Genomic DNA, 23,949 nt, shown 5'->3' on the forward strand with positions numbered 1-23,949 from the left:
TCCTTATTGAAACACAATCACAGACATCAGGAGCGGACTGGGTGTAGCTGGAACTGGGCGTTTTCCCGGTGGGCTGGAAGGGTGGCGGCTGGTTTTCGAGCAGTAGGGGACGGTTTTGCAGCAGTGATGCAATATTGGCCCCTTGGAACAAAAGCAGCAGCAGTGCTTCTCGCTAGCACCCTCCAGGGCTGGTTTGTGTTTCCAGTCCGGCCGACAGACATGGTGGACTGCTGACCCTTCCGGCCACCGCTGTGATTGTGGCCAGTCTGAGTGGGTTACAAATTACGACCTGCTTTATTAATATTTGCAATCACTTTTTGTAAATTATTAGGACAAGAGGCCCAAGAAACTAAAACTGTACCATTAGTATTTATTCATAATAACTTTATTAGTACTGATAAAGTAAGAGCGTACGTGGCAGTCAGTATATATTTTAACATTGCTGGCCTGCAACTGAATTCTGGGTTTGAGGTTAATGCAATATGGCTTCCAGCACACTCACTGAGGCAGAAATGTAGTTTGATCCGGACTTCACAGAAGCAGGAAGGCTCAGACTTACAGAGCCACCAGCTTGCTGGCGCAGCACATAGTTCTGTACTGAGCTCAGCTCTGCTCCGATTGAGCAACAACAATCGGGCACGCGAGCAAAGCTAGAAGGAAGCCTGCCGATTTAGCAGGGTCTCGGTAGAAATTAGGATATTAGGAAGCAAGCAATACCTTAAAAACTACGCAGATGATGTTGTGTGCAGAAGCTCCAATTAAAACACATGCTCAAAGTCTTCGCAGATTTGCAAGACTGTGGCTCATATTATTTTCTTGCAGGAACTGTGTTAAGAGTATTAAAATCCCGGTTAGCTTGTTATGGGACATTTTCTGAACTCCGCATCATTATGAGTGCATCTCTGATATAAACCAGGGAGCTATTACAGTTATTGCATCCTTCGGTAATTCTCGGAAATGCAGAGGTTTTTTGCAGCCAGAGAAGCTTGTGTAATTTCCCGTGGAAACAATGTTTCTGCCAGTTAGGACCCATGTTAACAGATGAGAAAGTAAATATGGTGGTATGGGTTAGTTGGTATAGGCTCAGCTCCTTATGCCATATGTACTAGCCCAGTTCATATGCATGAGCTGTTTATTATTTTTGATTTCACTTTGCAGCATGCCCATCCATCGTCTTCAGGCAACTTCATTGCTGTTATGTCCTCGTATGCCCTCTACGCAGGAACCACGGCTACACTCCAGAAGAGACTCCAACGCACACAAAACGCCTCCGCAAGACTCACCCTCGAACTACCCCGACACAGCCACATCACCACCCACCTGAGAGATCTGCATTGGCTCCCGGTCAACAAGAGGATCACCTTCAAGCTCTCCATCCACGCTCACAGAGCACTCCACAACGCCGGATCAGCATACCCCAATGAACGACTGTCCTTCTACAACCCGAACCGCCAGCTCCGCCCCGCCGACCTCGTCCGCGCCAACGTCCCACGCATCAGCAGAACGACCACCGGTGGCAGATCTTTTTCCCACCTCGCTTCCAAGACATGGAACACCCTCTACGCCCACTTGCGCCTGACCCAGGACCTGCTGATCTTCAGGAGACTTCTCAAGACCTGGCTGTTTGACCAATAGCTGCTTCCCCCCCACCCCCCTTAGCGCCTTGAGACCCTCACGGGTGAGTAGTGCGCTCTCTAAATTGACTGATTGATTGATTGATTGATGTCTGTAATGAGAATGGATTGTATGGTGTGAAGAATAATAGTTTGTCCCAGATGATGTCAGGCTGGGGGGCACATGTGAGTTTTGACACAGCAATCAGAAGCTTGTATCTTATCTGTTGCTATCACCACATTTACCACTTCCTATATTGGAAACCAAGCTTTCACACTCCTCCCACTTCTCGTCATGCACTCTTGTGGCCAGGCTCACCACAGGAGTGAAACACCGTATTGCCTCTAAACATCAAACCTGTGTCACCTCCTCGAGAGAAGTGTAGGTGGGACAGCCGACCACACTTCAACGTCTCTAGTCCTGAATTGCCTTGCGAAGAAGCCACTGGTCTATCAGAATGGTAGGAGACCAGGTTTTGTTAGCTCTGGCCTCCAACACAACAGCCAAGAACATGGAACAAGATCAAGGCCAATGAATGGGACTCATTGAACTGTGTCAGTGCCCTTCTAGGCCCACATCAGCACAGTTATTGCAGAAAAGGATGGGAATACCAAATATCAAAAGTCAGGGGAAATCAGGTAAGCCCACTATCCTAAGACCTGACTAAAAAACTAATGGACAGCGAACATCTTAAAAGCACTTCTTTGAGTTTCTGCCACCACGAGCTAGAAGGGAAGCCCCTTCTTAACCGTGCAGCCAGTAACTGAACATTGCATAAGCCTGATAAATATCTTGAACTTCAAGTGGGTCATGCTCACTTTGACAACCTATCCAATTTTTGAAACTATTCATTCTGTGATGCCTAGCTGTTCACCATGAGGAAACTAAATCTCTATAGCACTGACCTGCAATATAGACACCCTCACACTACAGAGCACCAATGCAGCAATTCTGCCTTTTGACATGGTATTTGCCCCATCATCAGTGGCTTTGAGGTGGAAGCTATTGGTCAAACTATCTCAAAAATCTACATGGTGGCAACTAAAGAAAGTGACAGCTATAAAGTACTCTATTCTGTGTACTTAACGGGTGAGGAGGTATACATTTCTTTCTCACAGTATCTGTAGCATGAAAAGCTGATTATTGTTACGATGACCTGTAAAACACAATAGGGTAACACAGCCTTCCTTCAGGAGAAGGGTAAACAATATATACAGCAAGAGATTACTGAATGAATTATTTGTAAATATTTGTAAAAATAAAGAGATTGTTACACACAAAACAAATCGGGCTGAATTAATCGATAAATAAAATTTACTTACACAATGTATTATATATAGAAAATGAGTAAACTGTGCTATGATATGAAACATAAAGCAATTTTAATTAATAAAAAAACACAAATATATACTACAATATTTTCACAACAAAAAACAATACAATACATATAGGGTCACATATAAAAATAAATACGTGCCATATAAGACATACAGTTAAATAAAATGCTCATTTTTCATATGAGGCCCTGTGTAGCGTAAAATGTCACTCAGTCATAGAATATCATCACAAGAAGAGAAGCACAGATAATTATGATACAGTTGTTAATATTTTAAGTACTGATGTGAGTAAGTTGTTGATGTTTCGGTCTCTAAATGGTAAGCATCCATTAGACCACACTCAGGGCAATGTTTTACAATGGGACTCTTAATTGACAATTAGAAAGGACCTTATTCAACCAATGCACAAGAATCATATTCAAGAAATTGGAAGCTCACTTTGGAGACAAAGTAAGTATTGTACTTGAAAGACATAACTTTTTTCCTTCTTTGCAAGGTAGAAATGAAAGGTTTACAACACACAAGGCAGTCTTGCGAGAGTTATCCAAGACCTGTGAGGTCAGTGACTTATGTGATTCTTTCAGCCATGATCAACAAGTGCACCAAAAATGTTAGCATTCTGGGAAACCTGGTGGTCATTGACCATAACCTTAAAGATTCTGTAGAAATGCCAAAGAGCAAACAGCACATAGCCTCAGGTCTTAATGAAATAAAGCTCGTTCTAGAACGTCCTAATTGTAAAATTAGTGACAGAAAGAGACAGGAAGAACCGTTTATGTCTAAGGATGTGTCAGGAGCGAATCCTATAATTAACAATGAGAATGCAAAAAGTTCAGCGTTTTAGATGTGGTAAGAGTGAGCATTTGGCCAAAAATAATGTATTTTGTCAAACAAATCTATTTGTAGGAATTGTCGCAAAAGGGGGCAATATGAACAATTCTGCAGAGAAGGCAACCACAAGCAAGTAAGTACGGTGAAATATTTGGAGGAACATATCGGTTAACTTGTTTTCCAAATAGATAATATTGAGAACATGGCAAAACTTTATAGCTTTGAAATCTCCTTGATTAACCATGCCATTAAGCCCTTAACTGACTCCTATTCCCTTTTTAATTTAATTGGAAATAGTATTTATAAATAGTTTTCTGATAGGGTTGATTTCCAACTTGCAACTCTTGACATCAACTCTGGAGGTTTTATTAAAAACCCTATTCTTTTGGTGGGAATGACTGTCATGCATTAAAGGTCTTTCCACCATTGGCAAATTATACATAACCATGCAAGGGTCAAATCTAATGTGTTGGAAACATAGGAGTTGTGGAACAACTCAGCCCCAATGACCCTAATCCTTGTATTACGTATTGACAGATCCTTGTATGACAAATGTATATGTTAGAAGTTTCCAGAAGTTAACTGATAAGCTGGGTCACCTAAAACTTTCCAGCACAACGTTCTGGAATGGACTGGGGTTCTCGAGCCCGAGTGACGATAGAGTGCAGTAGATGACACACGATCCACACCTGCCTGTAAAGTGGCATTGGTTTTGGATAATCTTGGGCATACCGCACAGCAAGGCCCAGATTCTCAAAGGTTTGGCATCAGGTTAGCGGTACTTTTTCAACACAAACCCAAAGCTGAACGTGGTTTGGGATTTACAAACTAACGCTAATTGGTATTAACCTTTGATTTGTATGTAAAGGTAACACAAAGCAGGGTGAAGCGCTGCTTTGCATTACTTTATGTCAAGGGGGTGGTACATGGGTGTTTCCATGCAGTCGCCTACGCCTTTTGATGCTAAACCCTATTCACTGACATTGGTAGAAAGTGTTTAGTGCCAAAAATTAACGCCACTGGCAGTATACAGAGAAATGTTCTCATTTCTCCATGCTTTTCTGACTTTGCATTCGTTCTGCACTGATCTGCACACATACACAATAGGAACAGCTTTCAAACTTGACTAGTGAGAGAGCGCAATTTGAATGAAACGTACGTATACGCCATATGTACAAGCCCATGGTGTATAGTTAGCTAATGTAACTTGAGAAATAAGAAAATGTATCCGTACTTACTCAAGAGTGTTTTAGTAGAGATAGAAAGCCCTTATAGAGTATGGGCTATAATAGAAATGTGTGGAAATGCTTAGAAATATTAGACGTAATTAATCAGGATCCATGTTATGTAGCTGCTAAAGGAGGAATGTCATGCTGCAAAGCATAGAAGGGAACAGGCCTCATGGCCAGGGCAAAGAAGATTGGAAATGTACACTTATACCTGACATGGATTGCACTATGTTATTTAGTAATTCTGTTTACTCGTTAGATTTATATTCCATAGAAGTGTTTCTCATAATTTAAGAATATGGTGTTAACATGTTATTTTAGTTATCGAAAGGATGTGAAGAGAATAGAACCTCTGCGAGAAGGGTTGTAGGCCTAAAGAGGGAAAAAGGGTTTTCTCATTTGCACGTGCTGGTACATGACGAGTTGTGTCGAGAAATAAGTTGCAAACTTCTGTTAGAAGTTTATGAGAAATGGGATCCAAGTTGTGGATGTCTGTCTGCAGGTGCGAGGGGGGTTCCAATCAAAAGTTTGATGAATAGAGCTCTGTTCGAGGAGACTGGTACAGACATGGAGGAGTATTCAGGAATGTTTAGGGGTATCGGCGGGCTGGAGAAGAAGCCTGAGAAGCAAGGTCAACGCTAAACATGAGGCCCAAAGGAAGATCATCATGGAAAAAGCCAGAACCGACACCACGTGAGGGGCGTCTCTTGAGGGGCGTTTCAACTGTAATTATGATTTTGTATTAGGGACAGCACCCCTGGGTGGAGAGACAGCAGATGCCTGAGGACCTTTCAGAGAGCGGATGGGTAGGCAGAGAGGGGTCATGACTGGAGTTCATAGGTTTTCACCTAAGACTAAGAGTGGGTTAACTTCTTAGGAAGTCATTCACAGCTGACACCTTTGATAGGTAGGGATTTTGTTAAGTAGGGATACTATCCAGTACAGAGTAGGGACAGCCTAACCTGATTCCTTCCTTCCTTTGTAAATGACGGATAGATTACAATTCGTGTCTATTCTTGCAACCCTGATGATTCTGGAATTAATTCTAGTGATATTCTTTGGTCGCCTAAGAGTTTTTAGAGAACATATGTTTGTATTAGTGCCTCTATATCTTTTGAATCTCGTTTTGAGATGCCTGTATTTGCAGTTATCAATGACTCTATAATAAACCTTTAAACTTAGAAGTCGTATGTGGTTTTTCAGAGTCGAGCCCATTAATAGTCAACTAACCTGGTATTGGATGCACTTTCTTTCCTCAATGACTGGCAATAAAGATTCAGTCGACCTGAACGGGGTTTAGATCTGGAGTGGTAAACTAGAGATCAAAAATCCCGCCCTCCCAGTTGGTAGCTATAGAGAATGGTTGCCTTCTTGAGGAAGGTGATCTAGGCCAGGTTAGATTACCCCAAGGCCCCTAGAGATCGATGATCGGAAGAACCGCCCGCCGAAGAGGGTGTTGACGGCGCGAGAAAGAAAAGCAGCAGTATCGGTCGAGAGTGAGTATAAAGGGTCATGCGTGTTAGATTGCGGTGTTTCTGTGTTTGTCTATGTCGTAATGTCTTGCGGAGTTGAATGCCTGTAGAGTGACTGTGGAACAGGTTGTGAGCGCGCGCAACCGGTGCAAATCTTAAGTTCAGAAGAGAGCTTAAGTGGTTCGGGTGTATCGGACATCCAGAGTAATTGTCGACCAGTGTGAAGGGGGTCATGAGGTACCATTGATCGCCCGCAGGACCGAGATAGGGGGAACGTAAGAGTGAGTGTGTGAGTAACGGACGCTGGTCGGAAGTTACTGTGTGTAAGCAACCTATCAGAGAGACGATTGCCTGGAAAGGCATTTCGTCAGTTGTGGTGACAATTACAGATAAACTGTGGACGCATAGGCAAGAGAAGTGATCGCTTGGTCGGAAGTAATCACCTTTCAGTGTATGAATGGGACGCATGCGTGACCGAGAGACGAGCTGAGAAAGGAGGGGAACTGCTGCGAAGGGGAGACGAGTGACGTCAGAAAGTGCCGCGCTGGGATTGGCCGATACGGGTGAGACCGCGCTGTGATAGGCCAGCTAGCAAAGCCGCGCTAGGATTGGCGGATTGTCACCAGGAAGTAAACAGAATAGCGAAGCAGGAAATTGTACAATTGATCATGAAGTGTCTTAAAGGGTTAAGAGCGATGTTTAAGAGAGAGAGGCGGAGATCTTATGATGGGGAAGAGGCCCCGCCGGAGGGTACGCCGGCTAATTATATGGCGTCGAATGTTGGGTTACATACTATATTGTGGATTTCAGATTGGTGTAAGATTACAGAGGGGAATGAGGAACTGACGTTTCCAAAGTATGGGACGTTTAGATTAGAGATACTACATCAGTTAAAAGCAGTTATGACCTCAATGAGACCTCTGCCTAGACCAACCCAGTTTGAAGCCCTTAATGCATGGATTAGGGCGGCGCACGATAAGAACCAGAACAGGCGTCAAGAAAGGGTGAAGCGATCGGTAAGAGCAGTGCAGGATGCCAAATGGGATGCGGATGCTAAAAGATGGAGAGTGCCTAACCTTGAAGTAAACAAACTGTACCCAGTGATAGAGGTGGCGGGAAACAAGAGCCCATTAGAGGAAGATGATGAGAGCGAGACAGAGGACAGCCTTATCAATAGGCTGCTAACAGATAGGCCACCCCCGTACAATAGAGAGACAGAAAATGCCGAGCACAGCAGAGAGGGGGGGGGCTGGGATAGGGGAGAATAGACCGCTTCCTAGCACCGATTGGGATCCCACTGCAAGTAAAGAATTGCCTCAACCTAGTCCGGTGCAGAAGGTAGTCGGAAGGTTTGTGGTACAAAAGGTGTCAGAAACGGAACGTGCCACATCCTATGCACTACCAGACGCCCTGCAAGTACCTGTTACTATAGGTCCTATAGTATCGATTTATGACCCAGAGAGAGCCAGAGGGGAGGAACAGGTACGATTGGACAGGGAGAGAGCAGAAATGGCGAGGAGGAAAGATACAATCAATTCCCCAAGACAGCTGCCAGGGCCAAGGGATTGGAGCACCCCAGTACATACAGCAGCAGATCCCACAGGAGATCAGGGGGGCCCGAGATGGCCGGTGGATCTGAGGGGATCAGAGCCGAAATCCTTCCAGGAGTTAAGAGAGTACATGAAGGAATGGGATGCGGCAGTAGAGGCTCACAAGAGCCTGATAGCATCGGAAGCTGAAAGGGAAAGCCAAGATAGCAGAATCCGGACTCACTGCGGGGCTGATGAAAGCAGTCCGGAGTGGGACGGGAAGAGTCAGGAAAATAGAGGAGATACTCGTCATACCAGAAGTGGAGGTAGACCAGTATCGGAAAACAGGAGCCCTGAGTGTGGAGGGGTGTCCCGCCTCGTTCACAGCGAAGGGGAAAGGAGAACGCAGGAGTACAGGGACAGCTTTAAGTGCACCCACTATGCGTCTGGCAATAGTGGACAAAACGAGAGTTGCGAGAGGTCTCGCCATGACCCCTGTAGTCAAGGACATGAACGGAATACCGGGGACATGGGGAGTCGAGAAGGAGCTTACCAGGTACTGAGTGACACTAGGCAACGAGGGAATAGCGACAGGGTGGAGAACAGCAGAGAATCCTATCATGGGGCTAGGGAAAACAGGCAGGATGGACAAAATGAAATTGGGAGAAACAGGGCAGTGTTTCACCACCCTCCAAGGGAAGATGGCCGAGCATGGGATTTAGAAAGATGGGAACAAGGGAGGATTCTCCCTAACACCCCTGAGCCTAGGCGTAGGACTAGGAGCTGGGATGGGAGAGATACCAACGAACATCCTAAGAAAGACATGTTGCGAGCCGAGATAAAAGCAAAGAGACTTGATGTCGCCAGTTTAAAATCAGATCTGGATGACATGGTAGATGGTACTTTGCCTTTGGAGAGAATGGACATGTACGAGCAGGATGAAGTACTGTTCATGGCAAAGGACATCACTCGGAAAGCGAGAGCAGCACATGAGAAATTAGTTGAACTGGCAGGAAAATACATGGTAGACTTGTCAAGGACCAAAGCATTACAGGGTAACCACAGGCTACATTATTCAGATCAGGACCTAGATGAGAGAAGAACAATAGGATTAAAACACACACATAAGGGAATTGATCACTGGAATAAGGACATGGAGGGCGCTGGATAAATGGGAAGAAAGATGGTCCAAGAAAGGGACCGTCAGGAGGAGCATGCTTAGGATGTCCCCAGACGGAGGGCTGCAGAAGATAGAGGCATACCCTTTGCGTGAGGTTGCAAACGGGAGCTACGTGCACGTGCCCTGGAGTAGGGGGGACTTAGCTGCCTTTACCAATTCCTTCCCTAAATTGAGGGAGAACCCAGTGGAATGGTACAAGCAGGTAGAGAGGTTCGTAAAAATCTCCAAAGTACTATGGGTTGACCTGAACACCCTGTTTGACATTGTGGTACCAGGAGACTTGTGGTCAGCATGTAAGGTTAGTGCTGAATGGCCCACATCAGAACCAGAGAGAGATGCACGGACTAATGGACCGTCCGAGACAGTAATGACAAAATATGAGAGAGTGATGACTTGGCTGAAGGAAAAGGTGCCAATGCAGGACATAGATTCGGTCAAAATAGATCGAACTAGGCAGGAACCCAAGGAGACAGTTCATGAATATTATGAGAGATTGCTGAAGGCGTTTAAACAATATAGCGGGTTGGATGTGATGGATCCTAAGGACATAGGGCAGTTTGTGTCTAAATTTGTTTTGGGCTTAAGACCGGATATTTGTTTAATGATTCAGCAACACTTGATTTCATTGGCAAAACAAACCTTTGGACGAAATTCTGAGATATGCTAGGTACTGCAGTGATGAGATAGATTCAAAAGCCAAGAAGCTAAAAGAAAAACTGATGGTGGTACAGATGCAGTCAGCTGGTAAGGGTGGACAACAGCAACAGGGAACAGGGACCGTGGGCAGGAGACAGAATAACCAGAACAGAGGTAATGAGGAGAACTCCAACTCAAGACCTAGGGTAGACATTGCGACATTGAAAAAGACGACCCGGTGCCATCAATGTAACGAGGTGGGACATTGGAAACGCGAGTGTCCCTACAACGTTGAAATTGGAGAACTAGAGATAGAGGAGGAAGAGGTTCAAAACACTCCAGGAAAAAGGGCAACAGCATACCAAGGAAAGGTGGTCAAAGGGGGGACCCCAGCTCCACGAGCCCAGTTCCCTCAACCACCCAGAATAGGGACAGGGGGAAAGACCTATAGACAGATGCCTCTTTTCGTAGGAGGAGAAGAGTGTTACTACGTTGATCCCCTAACGGGACAGAGAGTGGAGAGAGAAGACTGTACCCTCGGGGCAGTCTTAGAGGTGGACCAAAGGGGACCATACGTTGAGGCCGAAGTGGCAGGGTGTCCCACGACTTTCTTAGTAGACACCGGGGCCACTCGATCCACGATAAGATCAGCCGTAGTTCCAGGCCTGCCCATGTCAGGAGAAACGATTCAAGTGGTGGGGGTCGCGAACAGGAGAATGACAAGCCCATTGACCGAACCAGTGCTAGTGAAAATAGGGAAATACAGCAATGAGCATCAGTTTGTGGTTTGTGATTCTAGCCCTGTATGTCTATTGGGAAGGGATTTATTGTGCAAGTTAAATTGTACAATATACTGCACACCGCAGGGAGTGGAGGTACTGACTAATGATAATGACGCTGACTTTAAGGTCGCAAACTCAAGAACGTGTGTGGAGCTGTATCCCACTTTGACAGTGGATGAGCTCCCTTGGGATCTAAGGGAGACCGTGACACCAGAAGTGTGGGATTTCACTGGGGAAGAGATTGGACTAGTCAAGGGAGTGGACCCAGTGAAAATCATAGTAAAACCGAATGCTGAGTTTCCAAGAACACCCCAATACAAATTGACCCCAGAAACGATTGCAGGTATAAAACCCGTGATCGAGTCCATGATTAAACAGGGAATACTGAAAGAAATCGTGGGTAGTCCATGCAACTCCCCGATTATGGGTTTGCAGAAACCGAGTGGGAAATTCAGAATAGTGCAGGACCTTCGAAAAATCAATAACATAGTTGTTTCATGTTGTCCAGTGGTACCGAATCCATCAGTGATATTGTTTCAGATACCGTTCCAAGCTGAATGGTTCACAGTGATAGACCTTTGCCAGGCTTTCTTTTCGATCCCTTTGGACGAGGATAGCCACTTTCTTTTCGCTTTTAAGCTGGAAGGTCGCGTATTAACATGGTGTCGTATCCCACAGGGGTATACAGAGAGCCCATCGATTTTTAACCAGCTTTTGAAGAAAAACCTTGAAAGTCTAGTGCTGCCCCAGAATTCGGTTCTGGTCCAGTACATAGACGACCTACTTGTTGCATCAGAAACGGAAGAAGCTTGCAGGGAGGACTCCATTGCTTTGCTAAATCACCTAGCTGCAAACGGGCACAAGGTGTCCCCGAGCAAATTGCAGTACTGCCTGACGGAAGTACAGTACTTGGGGCACAGAATTGAAAAAGGAAAACGGAAGGTGTCACCAGACAGAATAGAGGCGATCATGAAAATGAACGCACCTAAAACACAGAGAGAGGTCAGGATGTTCCTAGGGATGGTAGGTTATTGCCGACAGTGGATAGCGAACTTTTCACTGAAAGCAAAACCCTTGCAAAAACTGACGCACAAGGAGGTGAGTGATCCGGTACCATGGGACAAAGATTGTTTGATGGCGTTCCTGCAGCTGAGAGAGGACCTGTGTCGTGCTCCTGCTCTGGGAATGCCAGATTACGACAAACCATTCTTGCTTTACTGTTGTGAAAGAGAGGGTTGTGCTTTATCAGTCCTGGTCCAAATCCATGGGAATGCCCGTAGACCAGTCGCCTATTTTTCGGCTACCTTAGACCCAGTAGCCGCAGCGTTGCCCGGATGTCTCAAATCCGTTGCTGCAACGGGTGTCAGCATTGAGAGGTGCGAAAACATAGTCATGGGACACCAGTTAGAGGTGTATGTGCCACATTCTGTTGAACTGTTGATGACCAGGACCAAAACTCAGCATCTGACCAATAGCAGGCTCACGCGCTATGAGCAAGTCATTCTTGCTGCAGAGAACGTGACCCTCAAGAGATGCTCTGTTTTGAACCCTGCTACATTGATGCCACTCCCAAGTGACATCGATGATGATGTATGTACAGATCACGATTGCCTTGATGTGACTGAACTATGCACCAAACCGAGACCCGACATCGTGGATGAGCCACTGACTGACCCCGATGAAGTTTTCTTTGTCGATGGCTCATGTGTAAGAGACGATGTTGGTCAGTTGAGAGCAGCTTATGCTATTTGTACAATTACTGGAGTTGTGGAAGCCGCATGCCTGGAAGGAGTACACTCCGCTCAGGTAGCTGAAATTATTGCATTGACGCGTGCCTGCCTGGCAAGCAACCAAATTCGAGTCACCATATACACCGATAGCCAATATGGTTTCGGGGTAGTTCATGATTACGGGCAATTGTGGTCTCAAAGGGGTTATATGACCTCTTCAGGTTCTCCCATTCGAAATGGAGAGTTTGTACGCTTATTGTTGGAAGCCTTGCAATGTCCGGCAGCTATTGCCGTTGTGAAATGTACAGCACATACTAGAAATACAGACTTTGTGTCACAGGGCAATAGATACTCTGACGAAGTTGCACGATACTGTGCAGAACAAGGGTACTCTTTCACGGAGGTGGAAGTGGGTGGAATAAATGTAAGGACTGAATTAGCTATGATATTGGAAACCGTAGATACTTGGGACGAGTTAAAATGTATACAAGAAAATGCACCCGATTTTGAGAAAAGAACATGGGAAACTGCAGGATGTGTGATGGGCGAAACCAACTTTTGGGTTTCAGCAGATGGAAGGGCAGTGTTGCCAAATGAGTTGGTGAGCCCAATGGCAAGACAGATACATGGTCCAGTACACCTAGGGAGAGACGCTATGTTGAGGGTATTCAGACAAACGTGGTACAACCCCAAGTTTAGAGTAGCCGCAGAAGCAGTGTGCCAGCGTTGTGTGACCTGTCAGCAGCTGAACATAGGAAAAAGAACACCAGTCGCATTGAGTCACATAGGGAAGTCTGGGGGTCCGTTCAATCGGATGCAACTGGACTTCATTGAAATGCCAAGATGCAACCGCCTTCGATACGTCCTGGTGGTTGTTTGCATATTTTCCAGATGGGTCGAGGCATACCCTACACGCAGGTGTGACACCCTCACAGTAGCCAAGTTATTGCTTAGGGAACTCATTCCGCTCTTCGGGGTACCGGCCTCTTTGGAATCAGATAGGGGAACACATTTTAACAGCGAACTTGTGAAGATGATTTGTGCAGCCCTGAACATAGACCAGAAATTGCATTGTAGCTATCGACCAGAAGCTTCGGGGATTGTGGAGCAGATAAATGGCACCATAAAATCCCGAATTGCCAAAATGTGTTCATCAACGTCTCTGAGTTGGCCTGATGCTCTGCCACTAGTTCTTATGAGCATCCGTAGTACCCCAGACAGAAGAACGGGACTATCACCACACAAGGTGTTAATGGGGAGGGCAATGAGATTGCCATCAGTACCAACTGCAGCATTGTTGAATATCACAGATGATATGATCCTGGACTATTGTAAGGGTCTGTCTGATGCCATTCATTCTGTGTCCCTTCAGGTGTAGGCTGCCGAGGTCCCGTCGTGCCAGGACTTGTGTCATGACCTGTGCCCTGGAGACTGGGTACTGGTCAAAAAGCACGTCAGAAGAAGCTGCCTAGATGTCCGGTGGCGTGGGCCCTACCAGATCATCCTAATATCGAATACTGCTGTGAAAGTGGGAGGTCTGCCCAACTGGATCCACGCGTCCCACACGCGGAGAGTTCCAGCACCTCTGGAAGAAACAGCTCCTCTCTCGGATGTGAGTCCAGCTGTGGACAGAGAAGCCATAGAGGGGGCCAGCCAAGCTGTAGAGGTGCCAGAAGAAGCTGGGAGCGTGTCTGACCAGGCTGAGGACGGTCAGTACAATAGTGAAACCGACGACGCTACAGAAGGAGGAAGTAGCTGGGAGTATGAATCAGACGCTGGCCAAGCTGAAAGTGAGCACGAGCAAAGCAGCCGGTCAAGGAGCAGGCGGGCAAGGCGTGGAGAAGCCAGCTGGCCGCAAAGGAGAAGGTCAAGCCTGAGGTCAACTCCAGAGAGACCCCTTGCTCCAATATCCGAAGACTCAGACCTGGACGAAGGCGCTCTGAACTCTGAAGCGGCAGGTCCAAGAAGGTCAAGGAGAGTACGTGTGCCTAGCCGAAGATACGCCACTCCTGAGTGGACATACGTGGCGACAGATGTCTTGGGAACGAGCTACAGGGAGAATAAGGGCGGTGATAGTGACCAGCTCTGAACCCATCATCACAGTAGAAGTACAGCTGTTGGTGCCTGGAGTCGAAACAGAAGGGTCACTAACGTTCAAAATCCCCAACCCTCCCTACCTAAGCAAGTTAAAGCACATGTTCTTCACCGAATTACAATTCCCCGACTTCGGAATAACGATAACAAGTCATGAAGAGCACATTCTTCGTTTGGAAATATTGAACTACGCTATCCAAGCCGCTGGTTCAAGCCTCATTGTAGATGCTTAAAGACTTTGTAAATAAACGAGAGTGAGAAGATAACCTAGCGCCTAGTGAAAAGCAGAGAAAACTTAGGGGTTTCCTTTAAGTTGACGGAAAAGGGCTAGGGTTGTCTGTGTTAAAGTTCAAAAAGACTTTGCAAAAAGAGATTGCCAGCTTCCGATTGTGTGGTTCTAAAGACTGAAGGATCAAGAGAGACTGTAAAGGAACTCAAAGAGAAAGAACTTTGTGTTGAAAAAGAGAAAGGAATCATACTGTCTGAAGAACATGGAGGCCGGTAATCCGAACCGCAGAGCCAAATGTATAATGGGCACACTAATAGTGGGAGTGATATTTCTTATAGCTTTAGTAGTTACTGTATCATATGTGATGGGACACGAGAGTAAGGCAGGGGTACCAGACAAAAAATCTGTAGTGACACCAAAACCCACTGCTGCTGGTAAGAAAGGGGAAACCACACAGGAGAAAGCGTTATTAGCAGCAGAAACCCATAGGTTACATATGGATGAGTCCCAGGGTGACTATAGGTCAAATGCTTATGCCAAACTGTTATATGAATATGTAGATGCCATGGAGGTCAAGGATTGTTATGTGTGTATGCAACTGCCTGCGTCTGTAGATGAAGGCATTAGATATCATCATCTCCCACTGACTTATGGCATTACATGTAGCTTATTGCTTAGCATATTTTATGGAAGAGATAGTTTTGAGTACTACTTTTCTAATTACGATTCAGTGTTACCAGAAGTCCCAAATTACAAACAAATGAATAAATGGGACTACTATAAGAGTGAAGACAGATTGGCAAAGTTCTTCATTCCTTGGGATACTTTAGATACTTCACATGCCCGCAGAAATAATCTGACTTGCAAAGTGTCAGAAGTCGAGAAGAAGTTTATAGGGCAGGTGGATGATCGTTACAGAAGGCAAAAGATTCTGAAGAAATCAGGACAGTGGAAGACAGATTGGACCGAGGAGGAGAAAGCACACAAAAGGAAGGGTAGTAGTGGTCCGTTAGCTTTGGATCGAACACAGAAAGGGAAGTTATGCCTTCACAGAAGCCAAACATACTACGAAAATGTATTCGTAGGGGAGGTCAGTTGTGAACATGCTTTTAGATTAGAATATTACACAAAGGACTTCTTGAAAGGAATGCAAGTGATTCCAAATGTATATTTTGTATGTGGAAGAAATGCCTACGTGAGACTACCTGATAACTGATACGGATCATGTTATTTGGCAATTGTCTTCCCCAAAATATACCATGCCCAAGACTTAGAGATCATAGAGGGCAAGGTCTCAACGAGGGGAAGAAGAGACCTAGGGGATGCGGAATTAGTTGGAGATGTATTTGGCGCTGCATTTCCTATTTTAGGACTGATCCTCAATGATGTCAAGATTAGGAGACTGGCAACCGTCGTAGACAGATTGTCTGCCAGTACTGCTAGATCCTTAATGCTGGTGGAAGGAGAGATGCAGTCGATAAGGGCCATGGTGCTTCAGAACCATCTTGCGTTAGACGTTCTGCTAGCAAAAGAGGGCGGAGTCTGTAAGGCTTTGAAGGTCCAGGAATCTTGCACTTACATTCCAGACAATTCAAAACCCCTTGAGAAAGTCATTATGAACATAACTAACATCCACAAAGAGATCGAAGACCTAACTAAAGTAAATGTTTGGGAAAAAGTGGGTCATGGAATGGGTGAAGTTGGAGGTTGGTTCGCCAACATAGGGAAGAGCTTTGTATGGTATATACTGAAACCTATCATCATAATAGTGATCTGTGTGATCGTATTGTGGGGATTGGTGAGGTCGTACCAATGGTACAGATCAAACAGGTTGGAGAGATCCAGGAGAGAACAGGAACGGAGATTAGCTGCAATGCAGGACAATCAGTACAGGAGTCTGAGGGCTTTAGAAATGCTGAAACGAGGGAGCCTTGCAACAAGCTCTGTATGAAACATTCAAATTGATGTACTAGTGATGACCCCTAGAGATCATCAAAGGGGGGAACTGAGAGAGCGCAATTTGAATGAAACGTACGTATACGCCATATGTACAAGCCCATGTCGTATAGTTAGCTAATGTAACTTGAGAAATAAGAAAATGTATCCGTACTTACTCAAGAGTGTTTTAGTAGAGATAGAAAGCCCTTATAGAGTATGGGCTATAATAGAAATGTGTGGAAATGCTTAGAAATATTAGACGTAATTAATCAGGATCCATGTTATGTAGCTGCTAAAGGAGGAATGTCATGCTGCAAAGCATAGAAGGGAACAGGCCTCATGGCCAGGGCAAAGAAGATTGGAAATGTACACTTATACCTGACATGGATTGCACTATGTTATTTAGTAATTCTGTTTACTCGTTAGATTTATATTCCATAGAAGTGTTTCTCATAATTAAAGAATAAGGTGTTAACATGTTATTTTAGTTATCGAAAGGATGTGAAGAGAATAGAACCTCTGCGAGAAGGGTTGTAGGCCTAAAGAGGAAAAAAGGGTTTTCTCATTTGCACGTGCTGGTACATGACGAGTTGTGTCGAGAAATAAGTTGCAAACTTCTGTTAGAAGTTTATGAGAAATGGGATCCAAGTTGCGGATGTCTGTCTGCAGGTGCGAGAGGGGTTCCAATCAAAAGTTTGATGAATAGAGCTCTGTTCGAGGAGACTGGTACAGACATGGAGGAGGATTCAGGAATGTTTAGGGGGTATCGGCGGGCTGGAGAAGAAGCCTGAGAAGCAAGGTCAACGCTAAAAACGAGGCCCAAAGGAAGATCATCATGGAAAAAGCCAGAACCGACACCATGTGAGGGGCGTCTCTTGAGGGGCGTTTCAACTGTAATTATGATTTTGTATTAGGGACAGCACCCCTGGGTGGAGAGACAGCAGATGCCTGAGGACCTTTCAGAGAGCGGATGGGTAGGCAGAGAGGGGTCATGACTGGAGATCATAGGTTTTCACCTAAGACTAAGAGTGGGTGAACTTCTTAGGAAGTCATTCACAGCTGACACCTTTGATAGGTAGGGATTTTGTTAAGTAGGGATACTATCCAGTACAGAGTAGGGACAGCCTAACCTGATTCCTTCCTTCCTTTGTAAATGACGGATAGATTACAATTCGTGTCTATTCTTGCAACCCTGATGATTCTGGAATTAATTCTAGTGATATTCTTTGGTCGCCTAAGAGTTTTTAGAGAACATATGTTTGTATTAGTGCCTCTATATCTTTTGAATCTCGTTTTGAGATGCCTGTATTTGCAGTTATCAATGACTCTATAATAAACCTTTAAACTTAGAAGTCGTATGTGGTTTTTCAGAGTCGAGCCCATTAATAGTCAACTAACCTGGTATTGGATGCACTTTCTTTCCTCAATGACAGGCAATAAAGATTCAGTCGACCTGAACGGGGTTTAGATCTGGAGTGGTAAACTAGAGATCAAAAATCCCGCCCTCCCACTAGGCACAGTATTTCGTTTAAGAAGGGTACCCTTCCTGTGCAAAACCTATGCTAGACTCAGGTACACACCCAAGCATTATTGCCCTTAGTGTATGCCTGGCACACAAAATCTGGAATCAGCGTCAGGGTGATGGGAGGAAAGTGCCATTGCTCTGTGACTATGGCACTCTCCGACTCTCTCCCTGTCACGCAACGCAGCACAACATCTTTGGGTGCTGCGCTGTGTTGCCTGACACTTTCAGGATCCAGACACAAGTTTTTAGTAATTTGCCTATTGTTCCTGCTCCACAAAGGAAGGCTCTTGACAATGCTTATGATCAGTATAATCAAGCTGTTGAGCAGCTGCATAAGCAATATTCAGAGAAGCCAAGTATTATGCTTGAGAGGCTTAATATTTTCAAAGACAAGCAAAACACATAAGAAAGTGAGGAAGAATGTGTCTCAGTATTGAGGATATTGGGTGTGGCTTGTGAATTTAGCTTCATGCTGGATATATACATACATGATCAGTTTGTTTTTAACCGTCATTCTAAGAAAATTCAAGATAGACTTTTAATTTATACCCAGCTAAACTCATAATTCTTTCCCTTAGAAATGCCTTTAAAGCATCCCAAGTTATGTGCAGGGGAGCCGATCTATCATAAAGCATCCCAAGTTATGTGCAGGGGAGCCGATCTATCATTAAAAAAAAACCTCCACCATATCTTGTTTCAGCTGGGTGATCACTGTCTGATCTGTTAATAATGTTGAATCCTTTGCCAGGTGCAGATCTAATTTAACTGCAGAGTGATCAGATAAGTTCTCAGGAAAGTGACTCATCCCTTTCACTATACTGGTCACTTCAACATCCAGAAGGAAGAAATCGATTCTAGAAAGGTGACCATACTTCTCATTATCAAATGTGAAGCTTTTAGAGTTTCTGGCCTTTTGTCTGCAAATGTCACATGATCCCAGATCCTTGATAAACTGCCACACCTGCACTAACATCTTTGGGGAGTTGGTCATACTTCTCATAGTAGATTTATCAAGGGAGGTGTCCAGTAGTACATTAAAATCTACCCCGTCACTATTGGCACTGTTGACTCCAACAGCTGACAATTTGGCAGGGTCATCAATATAAGGACCATAAAAAGCTACTTGTGCTGTATACCCAAGTCTTCGCTAGTAACCAATATCCCTGGGATATGATATATGATCACCCCGGTTGGCATGCACAGACTCTTCATTAAGATCTCCATCCCCTTTCAACAGTACATATGATAAGTACATCTGATCTGATTAATTCTTGGCCCTTTAGGGCTTCAACACACTCATTCTTCATTAAAAGAGTCTCTTGTAGTGCCACTAGCCCAGCCTATGATTGCCTTAAATAGTCCAAGATCTTCCTCCTTCTGCTTTTAATCCTAAATCCATTCCCAATCCAGGATAGGACCCTTAAGGGGTGCTCACTATTAACACCTGTCATTTTACCCAGGGTTCCTCACTGTTCTTATAACCACTTGATTTGCGGGACACCTGCCAACATCTATTTTTGTTCTAGTGTTCTGCTTTACCTCTTGCTGCCAATGAGCTCCTTCCAAGTGCTTCATCTCACTCAGACCATCCACATATGCCCCCTCTCCTTCCCGACCCCCTTGGGAACCCTCCCTACTGTCCTTCTGGATATACTCTTTATACTCTTTATACCCATTTGAGCCCCCCCCCTCCAGTATCAAAGTTACTTCTGTTGCACTCTAATCTGTTTAATTAGGTTTTCTACCTCCCTGGGGTCTCTCAGGTAGAGCATATTTTTGTTCCACATGACTTTGAGGGTTGCAGGAAACCTTACTGGGCGGCAACTCCCAGCTTCTTAAATTCTTGAATAGGCTTTCCCAGTTTCCATTAGCGGGCCTGTGTGACTTTACCTATATCGGATCTGATTAGAAAGGACCAATAGGATTTTTTCATAACTGCCTGCTTTAAAGGCCTCCGTGAGAATCTGCTCTTTAAGGGGCAACACTTAAAGGTAATAAAAATCTTATTCGCCTTCTTCCTATTTACATTTTTTCTGAAAAGATCACAATGTATTTTCTGTATATCTGAGGCCAGTTCAGCGGGATCTATCAATGGAATCAATAAACTGATTAGCTTTACCATGAACCCTTTCAGGTCCTCACCTTCTACTACTTCAGGAATTTTTAACACTCTCAGGTTATTTTGTCTAGTGTTATTCTCTACAGTCTCTCTTACGCACATTATTTCAGTGCTTTGCGAATCGACCACCACTTCTTCCTTCAGTTCCTCCAATGAGGTTTCCAGCATATTCATCCTTTTCATCAATGTATCCATCTTACACTCCAAAAGCACCTTGTGTATTTGCCTGGTTATTCTCTGAAATTGCTAATTTGGACCAAACCTCTTCCATTAGCCCTTATGGGAGTCTCTCAAGCCCTGCCTTTCCTGTAGGGTTATGTATGTCGCCTGTGTATCGTGAGATTGTTGTGCTTGTGCTCTCATGTCCTGTTTGGGACATTTCTCTGTCAGTGCCTGGAATCTATTTTTTGTAGGCACACTTTCTATGGGCCCCTCTGTGCTGGTGATATCTGGTGATTCTTCTTTCCCTGTTGCCCTGATGACTCTGCCCTTTTTGTGTGGCTTCTAAGAGGCTTTGCGGAGAAGGAGGTGGGTTATCTGCATCTATTGCTGTCTGAACCTTGAGAAACAACCTCAGAAAAGGAGTCATTTTAGTGTTATACAGAGGTTTCACTGACCGCACCCCAATTATTCTCCTTGGCTTTTCTATACTTTCAAGGGAGGGAGACACTGATGAGGCCAGAGCCAAACCCTGAGAATTTAGTGTACTAGTATTTTTACCAACAAACATTCCTGTACTTGCAATCCCGGGAGAGGGGGACAAGACGTTACCACTGTCTATGCCCTGTTTCCTTTGCTGTGTCTCAGAGAGTATCTGCCCCCTCCTGCCCCATCATATGGTGCCCAGCAGTCTCCTGACCTTTTTCCTCAGGTTTATTTCAGCTTAAGGGGCTGTGCTGTTAGGCCCTTGTTGCAGCTTGACATGGCCCCCCATGCCAAGCTCATACAGTAATTGGAATGATTTGCTGAATCCCTATAGGTTGTGGATGCCAGTTTCAACACCCTCAGTGAGCTCGTGAGCAGCCACCAGCCTGTGCTGATTCTTCCTAGCGTTCCCTGGAAGGGAATCTCTGCTGAGGCTCGTCGGTACCTGCGGAAGCCTGATGCTACCTCCCTCCACAGCATGATGCTCCTGCCGAGGTTTCCAGAGTCAGAACAATCCCGTCTACTCTCCCCATCCTCCTCACCAATCATCTAAACCTCTCCCTATGACCGCTTTCAGCCTCTCTTACCACCCTGGTAAGTTTTGCCCTGCTTCTGTGCCCGCTTAAATTCAACTATCTAGAGGGAAACATTTAAAGAGCACAGAGAGATAGGGATAGGAATGCCCAGTGTGGAGTACAGGTAGCAGTTGTTTTATCAGATAAAATAAGAAAGGCTAGGGAAGAGTTCACTGAGTATTTACTGTTTCTCATATTCTGATATGAACAAAGTTCTAGAGCATTGGTACTTCAGATGCACTGAGATCAGAGACGTGCCAGTTGGTTTTGAGTTGTGGACTTCATATGTTTGAGTAAGGATAATTTGTATTCAGCTATGGTCTCGTCTTCTTCCACTACACCATTGTATTAGTTATTGACAGATACTTGTGTGAAAATTATATAAGTTAGGAGTTTTCAGAAGTATTAACTGATAAGCTGGGTCACCTAAAAGGTTTCAACATAAAATTAAACAGAAAACCCACACACCAAATGAGGTACACAATGTTTGTCCCATGTACCTTATGATGAGAAAACCCCTAGAGAAAGAACTAAACAAAATTAATGATTGAGGGAGTGATTAAACCTATTAAATCCATGAAAAAGCTCGCTCCCATAGTTATGACAATCAAATCTGTTGGTAGAAGGGTGCATTTCTGACTAGACCTATGCGGCCTTAATATGGGAATCAGGATCACCATCCTTGACCAAAAATAAATGAGTTACTTATCATCATGTGTAAGGTCAGTTGTTTTAGTGATCTCGATTTATCCCCAGCCTATCACTAGGATGATATCCACCCAGATTTCACACATCTCATCGCTTTTGTAATGAGCTTACAGATTCTATCATATGCCATTTGGGCTGGCTTCAACTGCTGAAACCTTTCATTGCTTCATGAAGCACCTCTTAAAACATCTCACTGAAGTTTTCTTCTTTCAGGATGATATGTTTGGAAACAGTGCGGATGTCATCAAACACAATGAAAATGAGAGGATAGTACTAACAGTATGGAAAGGAACTGGTCTTACAAGATAACAGAACAAATGTCAGTCAACTACTTAGGCCACACCAGTTCTCAAGAAGGAATAAAACCGAAGTATGATTTTGCTATAGAAGTTAAAGTACCAGTCCCAAAAATAAAGATCAATTCAAATTATTTTTGGGTCCTGCTGAAATGTTTTCTAAATATGGAAAAACGTGGCTGATATTGTTGGGCATTTAAGAGAGATCTCGAAGAAAGCTTCTTACTTTTATGAGAATGAGGAGTGTCAGAGGTTGTTAAATCTGGGTAAAAATGAAATTGTCAGTGTGCTCACCTTAGGGTCCTTTGATGTTTAAAAAAAACATCATGAACACGAATTCCCACACAGAAGGGTTAGGAGCTACTCTACACCCAAATCGACTCTATGGTCATTTAAGGGGGTAGAGTACAACTACTCTCTAGTAGAGAGTGAGGCTCTTGCCTGCTGCTCTGAGGTTAGTTACTTTGCTGCAATTAAATATGCACACAGACCATAAACAACTTCTTAATCCAAATAAAACCAACTGCTCAACTGCACCACCTTCCAAATGGCTTCTGGATATAAAGGGCTCCAACTTTGTCATGGAATATTTATCAGGTTTACGAAATGTGGTTTTCAATTGTTTGTCCCATTTACCCCTTTCCAATGCTGCAGAAATGGCAAAGTGTATTGTTGAGGATGTTACCATAAATGTGGTAACTAAGAGCATTGACAAAGTAGAACTGAAGAGATGAGGGTTTTTTAATGATGGAACTTTTAAAATAGTGAAAAACCTGACATAAAGGAGTGGCTTAGAAAGAATGTCCTGGATCGCAACCTTAGAGTGTTTTAGGAAATTAAAGAGGGGCTCCTTCTCTATCAAAGGAAACTCTTTAAAGGTGAGTCATTGATACCAACACCATCGCTAAGAGCTAAGATTGCGGTCTTCGTACATGAGGGCCACTTAGGGAGAAGCTCGAATACGAACCGAATTAGATCTCATTACTGATGGCCTGGTCTGAATACCATTGTTGAACATAAGGCTAGCGATTGTATCAGGTGTACTAGTAGTGACAAGGCCAAGGTGACAAACTACTGGAATCACCTGTAGACCTTCCTGAAAAACCTTGGGCGCAGTTAGGTTTGGGAATAGTGGGCCTGTCTTGAAAAAGGGAGTAGAGAGAAAATGTGTCCTGGTTCTCGTAGACTACACCTCAAAATGGACCATTGTCAAGATCATTAATCATACCTTCACTAAAGTACTCATCAGGGACACCTTCATGAAGGACGGAATCCCACAAATGGGTTCAATTTACTTCCAAGGAAATGAAAGTGTTTTGCAGAAAATGAAATGTATGCATCTCAAAACAGGTTTTTATTGTCCGAGAGTTAATGACATGGTGGAGAGAGTCAACAGGATGGTGAAAGTTTGCTTCAGCTGGCTAAGGTAAATGGGTTACAGGGAAGGGATGTTTTGCAGAGTATGGTGTGGGTGTATCTC

Source organism: Lissotriton vulgaris, chromosome 4_1 (assembly GCF_964263255.1).
Source record: "Lissotriton vulgaris chromosome 4_1, aLisVul1.2, whole genome shotgun sequence".
In the NCBI taxonomy this organism is placed as follows: domain Eukaryota; kingdom Metazoa; phylum Chordata; class Amphibia; order Caudata; family Salamandridae; genus Lissotriton; species Lissotriton vulgaris.